Genomic DNA, 11,086 nt, shown 5'->3' on the forward strand with positions numbered 1-11,086 from the left:
AAGGCCAGGAGCTCTGTAAGAATCGCACAGGCTGATGAAAAATGCCTGGAGGCAATTAGTTTCCTCCTTGCCTCAGCACTAATGCTGTGCTAGGATACAGGGCAAGTCCAGAGCTTCGATGAGATGGTGCAGAAGCATGTTGGATTTTTGGATGCCCTGTCTGCAGTATCTGACACAGGAAGAAGACGTTGGGAAGTGTGGAGAAAGGGTGTAATAAATAGTGCCATTGCACTCTGCTGTATGAAATGTCCCAAAAGATCAGAGCCAGGTGGGATCTCAGAGCATCATCTGCATCGTCCCCGCCTTGCACAAAACAGGAGCAACTGGACTTGTGGCACATCCCACCATGATATAAAATAGATCCTTCTGAGGTATACTCATTTCCATTTTCTGGGTTTTTTTTCTCTCCAGTTTGACATTTTCCAAACCTGTTAGGTACTAAACCAGGGCACTAATAGTCTAACTAACTGATATGTCTCCACCAAAGTCCCAGAACCAAATATCTCTGAGATTTTGGGGGTGGGGAAAGGTGCAACTCTCTGGTCCAGATTCAAACCTCTTTTGAAGCAGCCACACTCCTAAAGCTTGCAGCGTAAAGTCCCAAGTAAGTTTTTAGGAAGGACTCCAGGGACTACAGTAAGACGTGGATAGTGCCTGCACCAGTGCTACCACAGCAAAAACTACAAGAGGGGCTCCCAAGTCCGCTTGGCTTCTCTCTGCATTAGTACTTGGAGAAATCAAAAGAGAAAAATCTTCATGTTAATGAGTTGTTCACTCTGGCTGACACAGACAGAAAGCAGGATTATAAATGTACAAATTCCCGTGGTTCCTCCCTGCTGGATTAAAAACCAGAACAAAGTCACAAATGCAACAGCACCTATTTATTCTTACTGTCAAACCACTTGTCAGGCTGCTTCCCCTTCCCACCCATACACACACACATGCGTGTGTGCGCCCCGGGAATCAGCTGTTTATGTAAGTATTTGCAGGATGTTCCACATCTCCCTGAAATGATAATCAACGTGCCCAGAATCAGCTTAATTACTAAGCATTCATCATACGCCCACAGGCTCTTCCACGGCAGCTCCATACAGCATCTCTATGAATGAGTCTGCATGTTTTTTCTCCTCTGCCAAGCACTGCTCATGATCAAGAGCTCGAGCCCTTACATCTGAGCTGTTGGCTTGTCTGGTTGTTTATTTATTTCCAGGCAGGGAGAGAGAAGTTTGTAAAGCAGCGGCAGTGCACAAACAGACACAGAGAGCGTCTCAGGGTGAGACTTGGCTATCTATACCTTTTTGCAGCCCTGTCTCCATGCAGGATAGAGGCATGAATGATCCCAGTTTTAAAAAAGCCAGATCAGAGGTTTAAATGTGCCAGGGCTGTAGTCTGGCAATTAACTCTCTGTAGAAAAGACACAAATCAAGAGTCTAAGTACCGAGAAGTGTGAAACTATATGAAGTTTTGCTTTCCATGGGTTGCACCCTGACACATATAGGTGCTTAGCAGATAGGCACTTGCAAAAGAACCGAACTGCTTGGTTTAGCTGAGGCAGACGGAAAACACATGGCTGAGGTAAGAAAGCAATCTCGGTGGTAGCAAAGCACATCTCCTGTAAGAAAGAGCACCACTCCTGGCTCTTCAGAACTTCTCTGAAGGATCTTCTGCACTGAGGCTGTGGGTATCTGCAAAAATCACGGTCATGCCTTAACTTTCTATCAGTGCACTTTCTATCATCAGCCCTACAGCAAACAATCCCTCATGTAATTTCTCAGGTGATTTCACAGAGGTACTAAGCAAAGGTGGAAGGAAGAAAGATTTGGGGTCCCCCTCATTGTTCTGTAGTTACCATCTGCCCCTGTTAGCCTGACAAGGTTTGGACTCTTCACGCAACTGTAGCTGTCTTAATTTCCTTCCCTGTGGCATTGCACTAGCAAAACCCACATGATGATCCTATCACAATATTATACAGACTGGAAGCATTTAAGGCCATTAAGGTCACACTTCTCTAGTTTATTGCTTTCTTGTGGAGCTTGGGGACCACAAAGCCCAGAAGCAAGGAACCCTTTTCTGTCTCTACTGTGCTTGCCATCACATGGCAAGAAGTCTCCCTTCATTTAAAATACAAATCCTGGTGTCAGATGTGCCCTGAAACAGAGACATAATCAAAACGGCATTTTGATCTGAGGCAAGGGGGAAGCTCACAAACACAGGTTCGCTTCTCCACCCAGGCACGTTTACACACAGGAGGTGTGACTTTTCCTCTCTGTTCATACAGGAAAATTCTAAAATGGCCAGAAACCATCTTGCCAAATCTTCCCCATCCCAATTTATTAGCTATTCAAGACCCTTCGTATCAACAGGCCATTGCTCACACAGGCACTTGGCTGTTGCCATCACAAGTAAATAAGATGCTCCAGCAGCGTCTGGGTGCCCAAATGGCTGGCCAGCTCTAGCCGTTCAAATTTGGTGTTAGCAACGCCAAGACTAAAGGACTGTCTCATATCGCTGGTGATGCCTCCAGACCGCAGAAGTCTGCCAGCCTTAGCATCACAGTATTTCTAGGACGCTGTACCCAGCAGCTGTCAGTACTCTAACAATATTATCCTCGCAAAGCCTGGAGCGCCATGCGAAGGATGATTACTACAACACAGGGCTGTGAAGGCTTAGACCCTCAAGATATTTTGTGATACCTACCTCCCGGTTGTGCAGCAGGGCTCTGCTGCTTGCCCAGGGGCGCGGGAAGAGGCTGTGGCAGAGCGCACAACTGAGCTCATCTCTCAGAATTTCGTGCGGATCAGATCAAGAACTACTCTGCTCCGAAGTATTTATTCTGCAGGGAAGAGGATGGGAATAAAACATACCTTTAAGCCTTGTTAAAAATACATCCCGTGAAGACAGCTGTCTTCTAAGGGTAAAAGCGTCTCCAGGGATGATCTCTGGGGAATGCCTCTGTAAGCAAAACACCCAGCAGGGAAAAGGCTTCTCGGGACCGTCTCTGTAGGTGAACGCTCTGCTAAGTGAAATGCCTCGGGAGAGCACGTACCCGCGCAGTGCGCTGCCTGCCTCTGTCTTTCCCCAAATAGTGCTTCCCATCCTTGCGGCTCTGCATAAGCCTGCTGTAGTCACAGAAAAGTCTGCACATGTATGCCAAGGCTTTCTTTTAGTTCATCTTTATTAAGCTCATAAGATCGAATTTTGAACTAGAAACACCTTCTTAGCTCACTCGGCTGCTCATCGGTAACTGCTGTGCGCCAGCTGAGCTGTGCCCAGAGCCCCAGCACTGCACGTGGGCATGGGCCTCCGCTTGCAAACAAGCACCATCAGCCACCCCTTATGCTTTTTTTAATATTCAGGTTTAAATGCCACTGTCATTCAACGGGCAGTACAGCGGCGGCCACCTGAACTGGGCAGCCTTTGCCACGTGGTGACACGGTAGCTGGTGCGATAAGGAAAGAGAATGAGGATTTTAGGAGGCCTTGGCATAAGGAAGGCAAAGCACTGCTGAATCAGTGACTGGGGGTGCACCCTTTGCACTGTGCCAGGGAAGAAGGGAGTCGGGGCGGCAGGACCCCAGTTCAGCCACAGCAAAGCATCCCTGTGCTGCTCAAAACAGATCTAGCCCTGCTATCTGCTGCTGTTGAGACTGCTGGAGGGGAAAATTAGATTTGCCTTTTGTTCAGCAAGCCTCACGGAAAGCCTCAGTTCAGCGGCTGGTCGAAAAGCAGAACCCGCTCATGGTACATGCGCTTGGGTATTGGCTCAGTTGAGAGGGACCCTGAGGGTTGTAGCTTCTCCTCTGTCTGCTGGCTCTGACAGCTCATGCTGGGGTAGAGGTGCTGTGTCCCCACCACAGAGACACCAGCCTCCCTCGACAGCTATCCCTGCTGCCCTGCTTGTGGTGGAGAAAGCCATACTTTTAAAGGATGGCGGAGATCCTTGGGATCCGTCCTTTGCTAAACCAGGCTCAAGACCCACGGTGCATGCGTGTATTTCCTTCACTGACTGCGGATGCCTCCCAGATACACCCTGCCCTGGTCCCATTTTCATCCCACCAGAGAATGTCATGGCACATCCTGGCGACACGCAGCTAAAGAAGGGGGCAGACTGCCCTCCTCCTTTCCTCACGTTAACCTTACTGTATTCTGGCTGGTCTCCTCAAGGGCAACTCCTGTAACATTTTCTGTCTGAAAGGCACTGATGCTGGAGCAGCTTTTAAATTTATGTTCCCATAAAATATTTTTTCCATGAAACATTTTTTTCATAAGCCGTGGGACAGATTGGAATCTGACAGGTTCAGCTGTCACTGGATGAAGGGAAGAGCAGAAGCGACAAGAAATTTTTAGGAGAACTATATTAAACTTTGTGTAGGATTTGGATTTAGTAGTAACAGCAAAGTGAAATTTGAGCTGATATTCCATTATCCTGTTTGCAGTACACTCTAATAGCATCTCCATTCATAAAACAGTTCAGCTCCTGTCCTTTAGTGTTATCTATTTGTTTTGCTCTAGAGCAGTTTTCAACATGCAATGGATTTGCCTTTCTACATATTTGTGTGTATAGGAAAGGGACAACACCTTTCCAGGCTGTGAACTCTTGGTCAGCTGTGTTTCTCTTCCCATCTTCTGGACTAGTAGAGGGCAATGTGAGCAGAGAGGCAACGAAAAGAGAGAAAACACAAAAGGCTGGGCTAGGAAAGGGCGGGGGCTGGGGAGGGAAACTCATTTTCTGTTTCCACCTGAGCAGGTCCCAGTGACCCATTACAAGTGCGTGACTTGCCTGGTTTTGCAGAAATCACGGTATGCAGTCTCACCGGAGGGTTGCAACGCCTCTCCCACTAAGCCTGGCTTGAACTAGAAATCCTTTGTTCTCTTCGGCTCTGCCCTCGCTCCTAGAGTCAGGCTGTACAGCCGGCACCCAGGCAACTGCGGAGCATCTGCCTGCGCACCGGGAGGGATGAGCTTCCAGCCCATCGCAAGCAGAGGTGCGGTGTTCTTGTTGCACTCATTCCTGAAAATTTCATCCCTCCTTCTTGGAAATTATAATAACGGGCCTCACGCTTTACTGATATTTTCTTAGCACCTCTGCAAGGTGAATGCAAAGCTCTATCAAATCCCAAGAGTATCACTTTACCCCTGCTTTCCGGTGGCATAATAGATAAATCACCCTTTACAGTGAGTTCAGCCTGATTTGTCTCCCTTCTCTACTCCCTTCCTATCAGATACTGCTGCACCTCAACCTCCTTCCCTGTCTCCCAGCTCCTGCAAGACGTGCAGCTACTTATAGACAGCCTCTTTCTACACCACTGTTAAGTTACTAAGCAGCTGAGATAAAAGGTTTCCACCTTCATAAATAATCAATGTGGGCCAAATGGTTCGTGCTTGCTCAACAAAATCATGCACTAGAAACAGAAATGGAAGAGACAAACACTAACCCTGCAAGGAAATTAACTACCTAATGCCAATAAAGGTGGAAAGGAGATTTGAATAATAGAGAAGCAAGAGAATAAGAGTTGAAAACAAGGGAGCTGAGCACCCATCAAACGCTTCCCTAGGTAGCCATACTTCTTTTATCTGTTCATAAAGTGTCTGGAGACTGGCTTCGATTTTAGCTAATTTGCTTATTACAAGGAAATTATTAGAGCAGCCTGGTAAGAGCAGCCTGGTACCTGCCAGCACGCTCCAGCCCCTGGGTGAGACTCAGCCTCTGCCATTCTGTCCCGCTCGGCCTCTGATGGGTTAGCCTATGGTCATTTGTTGGCGCTGGAGGGATGTAGACGTGCAACCAGCATCAGCTGGACCAGTGAGCCCAGCGCCAGGGGTCCTGCTGCAGGCGCAGGGTGCGGACCGAGCAATCACAGCCCAGGTAGCTCTTCTCAAGGGCTACGTCTCCTGTACAAAGCGCAGCCCAGCCAAACGGCTGTCCCGTGAATTAAATTTCTAGGGCAAGATTGCCTTTATGGGACAGCATGACTTCAAGGCTCCAGTGTAGATGCCACACGTTATACCTGTCCTTTGTGGCACCTGTCAAGCACAGAGTCCCATCACTGTATGATATGGGTGACTCCCTCCTGTTTGATAGGTTCTATGTATAATAACTCAGATGTAGGAGAGGAGCTTGCTAGCCAGCACAGCGGACTCATTGGTGTCAGTATATCAATGCTGATTTTCACCACATGGGTATCTGGCTCTTAGAGGAGGTGTCTGCTCCTAGAACCAAAATTGCACAGTAATCACAGTAATCTTTTCAGGTGACAGAGCTGTTGGGTGAGCAAAAAATAGTGCCATCATGGTGTTTCTCTTGGAGTTATCCACAAGCATTGGTAACAAGCGTATATGGAAAAAAACCCCAACCCCCCTCATGCCTGATTCTCCACCGAGTAACCTCTCACACCAAGCTGGTGCCATCCTTTTGAAGCGAAGCTAAAGCCAGTGCAATGAGTCAGGTCTGGCACAGTTACCTCAGGAGGTGCCAATAAGGACTTTAGGCAGCTACTAGTCTATCTCTGGTATGAATCCCTACTGTTTGTAAGCATTGGACAGAAACTGCTACCACAGCAAGAGTCCCAGCACAGTCCCATGCTGTAGGCTTCCCAATCCCTGAATTACTGCATTGCTTTGACTGGCTGAAGGCACAGACCCAGGCCGGGCTGTCAAGCTTTGGTCCTCGGTCACGGGTGACCCTGGAGCGGGCACCAGGTGCAGAAGGACGCACGGAGCGGTGCACGGGCTCCCTCCCCACGACACGTGCCTCTTCCCACCTTTGACAAGCTCATGTCTGTTAGGGCAAGAGGGTACAAGGCTAAAAACCAACCACATGTCACAGACACAGAGCGGGAGAACACAACGGTGTTGCCAGTGTTTTGGTGGTGGACAGGGACAGAGTTCAGCAGTTCATTGAGTGAAATTGCCCAGCTGGCTGAGGAAGGGGACTATTCCCTCTGGTATGCAAGCAAAAACCATCTTAGACAGCTGCTGTCCTTGTGTCCCAAGCCAAAACCTCCCTGACCCTAACTGTGATAGGGCCACCCCAGTTTCTCAGACTGTCGTGTGAAGCTGAGCAAAATGTCAGTTTTTGGCCGCCGGAGTAGTGATGACTGCCTACTCCCGTTCACCTTCGCTGCAGACAGAAATTGTTTGTTGCAGGTACAAATTTAAAAAAGTGGGAGGGAGGATAGCATCAAAGCAAATTCACCCTCCTGCTCTGAATAAATGTTTTGTCAGTTCTAGTATTTATATAAGAGCAAGGGGATCACTAAAGGGCAGGGAGGGAGAGCTCTGAGGATACAGAGAGAGAGCAAGGGAGTGTGCAGGAGCACTGAATTCCTTGGGAGATAAAGTTTCATTGCTACCAAGTTAATCTCCTGAGCTTCTCATTGCAATTTTGTCTCACTCAGTGCCTCTTGAAATGAGTTTCCATTTGTCTGTCTGGTGCTAATTTTCCCTCATTTGCCGCATCGCAGCCATCATTAGAGGTACAAAGTGCCTCCATTGTCTTTTTTTTCCCTTTCTTCAGTCACTCTCCTTAGTGCCTCTTGGTTTGTTAACTCTGCTATCACTCAGTTGCAATCGGCTCCTGTTAGTCTGACCTGGCTGCCTCAGGATGCCCTGTCCCTCCGCTGCCTGGGGCAGGGGGCCAGGGAGGTGCTTTAGAGCAGTCGCAAACCTTTATTTGCAAGTGTTACAGCCCCTTCCCAGAGATGTTTGGTCTCTTTCCTTATTTCCATTTCAATTAGCTAACGGGGGTAACAAGAGCAGAGCAGGAAGGTTTCGGACAGCGTTGCAAATGCCCTCTGAGCTTGTGGTCCTTGCCCTCACGCTGGTTCAGGGTTCACTTGGAGCCAGGAGCAGGCTCTCAGCTGCTGGCCCCTTACAAAGACACGCTCATTTGTGCCCCCCCCGGGGAAGTAAATCCTTCTCCGCAGCCAGCGGCACAAATTCCCGTGTCTTCTCCACAGCCTTTGGGTCCCTAAGCACACCAAGAGGTGCAGCTCCCTAGAGAGATGCCCCTCCACATCACCCTCAAGGAGACAGCAGCCCAAGGCCACGCTTCGCAGCCGTTCCTCCCGCAGCCGCTTGCTGCCAGATCACTTGGCAGGAAAAGGCCTGACTGGGCTCAGGCATACGATCACATTTCTGTCCTGCTAACAGAGCACACAGCACGGCTTATGCTGATGGGTACCGGGGCTGTGTCAGCTGGAACCCCATCCTGCAGCGTGGGAGGCTTGCCCTGATGCCTGTCAACAGCTCTACTGTGCCAACCGCCGCCCCGGAAAAAAAACCTTGCAGAAGAGCAATGCACCACTACCAGCAAGAGCAACTTGCTTCAAGATCATGGTACCGTGCTCGTTCCCACCGTGTGCCATGGATGGAAACAGCAGCACTGCTCCCTGCTCTGCCTCAGCCGTGTTGGGGTACTAGAGGTGCTCTCACTAGCAGATGCCTTCAGCAACGAACCTCTGGACGTCTTTTAGTTTCTGTGCCGTGGAGGAGAGCTTTGATCGGTGGCAGGAGGCTGTGCTGAAGGTGTGTGCAAGGCTCTGTGGTGGAAGGAAGACCTCAGGCTGGGTAAAGCAACATTCATGGAAAGACACGGTGAGCGCAGCCCTTCCTTCACAAGGCAGACAACACACAAGCACTGGTTTGGGAGGGGGGTTGTATGGGCTCTGCCAAGCAAACCAGTAAGGTCAGCAGCCAGCGAGATGATCTGGGAGAGGTTCTCCACAGCTGGAGAAGTTCTCAGGCCACTCTACAAATGGGTGACGGACCCATAGGCAGGCACGGCAGCCTTTATTTGAGAAGGCTTCCCAAACCATATTGCAGAGAGGATGCACAGCCTTATTTCAAGCTTGCCATCAGCTCATGGGTGCTCTGACCGAATGCGTTTTCCATGACTTGTGCCAACTGAAGCCACTTTAAGTGAGCAGTATGTCCCTGAGGCAGAGCTCCTCCAGTAATGATAGTTGTGCCACCCTTTTATATCCAGAGACCCAGCTGCCGCCTTGTATGACCTGGCCTTTGCTGTTACTCGTGGCAGGCTCTGGCACCTCTAGGAGCTCTTCGTGTGCTGCCTGCTGGATGGCATTGGAAGGGTGCTGGCTGCCAGACAGCCAGGTGGAAGCAGTGTTCCCACTGTCAGCCTTGAAGAGGACCTCCTGCTTCTCTGCCAGGATCCTTGGTGGTTCCTCTGCCCCTACATGACAATGAGAGAACGAGGGTTCGGAGATGGCGTATGGCTGGGTGGGAGGGGATGGGGGAAGACCTGCTGGAGTCAGAGCTTCTCCCCGCGGCCGTTTCAGCTTGCTTGCTTGCCACGTGTTCACTTGCCCAGGGAATGGGGAGGGATGGGTGGCAAGGAGTACCCCTGCAGAGTCTTTGGTGCAAGGTCCTTGCTTTCTGTGCTGCCATATCCCTCAGCCTGAAAGCAAAATAACTTCTCTCATAACGGCACGCATCTTTGAATCCTGACTCTGCCACTTGCCTGCAGTGGGGATTAGACCATTATTCCCCATGAAAATTTCAATGCTAGACAAAGTGCACGGCTTCAGTGCTGGGAGGGGAACCCAACAGAACTGCAGGGCAAAAATAAAACCCAACGCAATTCAGGTATCTACAGGAAACAAGCCTGCACGACTATTAGAGCTACCTGTGATCACACAGGGCTGAATGCAGGGCCAGGACTGGAAGCCAGGTGCACTGTGAGGGACTGAAGCTCTGCTGGATTCCCTCACTCGTGTCAAGTGCCTTGTGCATCCCCACTGCCCCTCTGTCTGGGCAGCATCCTCGAGGGGCTCAGGCCCTGGAGTGATTTTTTTCAGCTGGGAGGATGGGTTGCAAAACAGGTTGCAAGCTAAAGAAACAGTCTTGGAGTCTGGGCTCCAAGAGATGGAAAACCCAGGTCTGTGTGTTGAGCTGGCAGAAGAAGGTGGGACTCTCCACTTCTACCAGTGACTTCCACAAACTCTCCCATTGCTAGTCCTGCAGCCTGTCACCACAGGCATCAGGGGACTGCAACCCTCAAGTCCCAGGCTGAGAGCTAGATAAAAAAATCAGCACCCAAGGAAGGGGCAATAGCAGACCAATGCAGAGGTGTGATTTCTAAACCAAGCCTAAAGGGTGCCTTGCTGCCCTCCAGCCCTGTAATGGTTTTGGAGCAGCTCTCATCTGGCAGAGTAGCGTTATTCCTGCCCAGTGTTTTGCATTTTAGTTGGATTTTTTTTTTAAAAGACCTAGAATCAGATTTATCACCAAGTTTATTGGAACGTATGACCACTCTATTCTGCATTTCAATTAGCACTTTCCTTTCCATGAAAAATGGTTCAAACATTAATTCCTCTAGCTTCCTGGTCATTGCACCATTTTTAAGCTAAACTGGAAAGGCAGCATTTTTGAAGAGGAAGTAGTAAATATTCTACAAACCATATACTATGAAAGTATTAATCATCAGAAAGCATTGTGCAGAGGTCATACTCTCCAGCGTGTTCCCAAGTTTTTACAGGCAGCACACCTGCCATGTGGGGACAGAGTTCGTAACACAGACGACAGACCAGTAACAAGGTGTTAGGTACCAGTATCTCTCTGGAAGCAAGTCATTACAATTTCCAGCTCTCACAGGTATCCCATGTCACAGCCACTCAAAGATGCCCCCATGCTTCTGGGGTGCTTTGGTCTGGATTTTGTGATAAATTGTGACATCTGCATCCTGATTTATAACCCAGCCTGAAGTGTCACATTTTGAGAAAGCTTATGAAAAAAAAATCTGTATTTCACATCCCAAGCATCAAAATATGGTGTCTTTAAGACAAATACACTGCCTTGGGATTCCAGCTGCTGATGGGCACAAGTGGCAAGTCCTGTCAATCTTAGTGGTGCCAACCAGTGCACAGCTGTGGCAAATCTGATCAGGTGTTTTATCCATTGCAGTTTATCTCTCTAAACCCAGCTCTTTGCCTGTTCTGCCAATGCCTGCCTTGGACAGCAAAAGCCAGTCTTGGCTGAATTGCAAGATATTTTTATGGACACATTTTCCTGTGGCCTTTGAGCACCATAACCCTTAAACTCATTTCCAATTGCAATTTAGCCATGTT

This window comes from Haliaeetus albicilla, chromosome 6 (genome assembly GCF_947461875.1).
Source record: "Haliaeetus albicilla chromosome 6, bHalAlb1.1, whole genome shotgun sequence".
In the NCBI taxonomy this organism is placed as follows: domain Eukaryota; kingdom Metazoa; phylum Chordata; class Aves; order Accipitriformes; family Accipitridae; genus Haliaeetus; species Haliaeetus albicilla.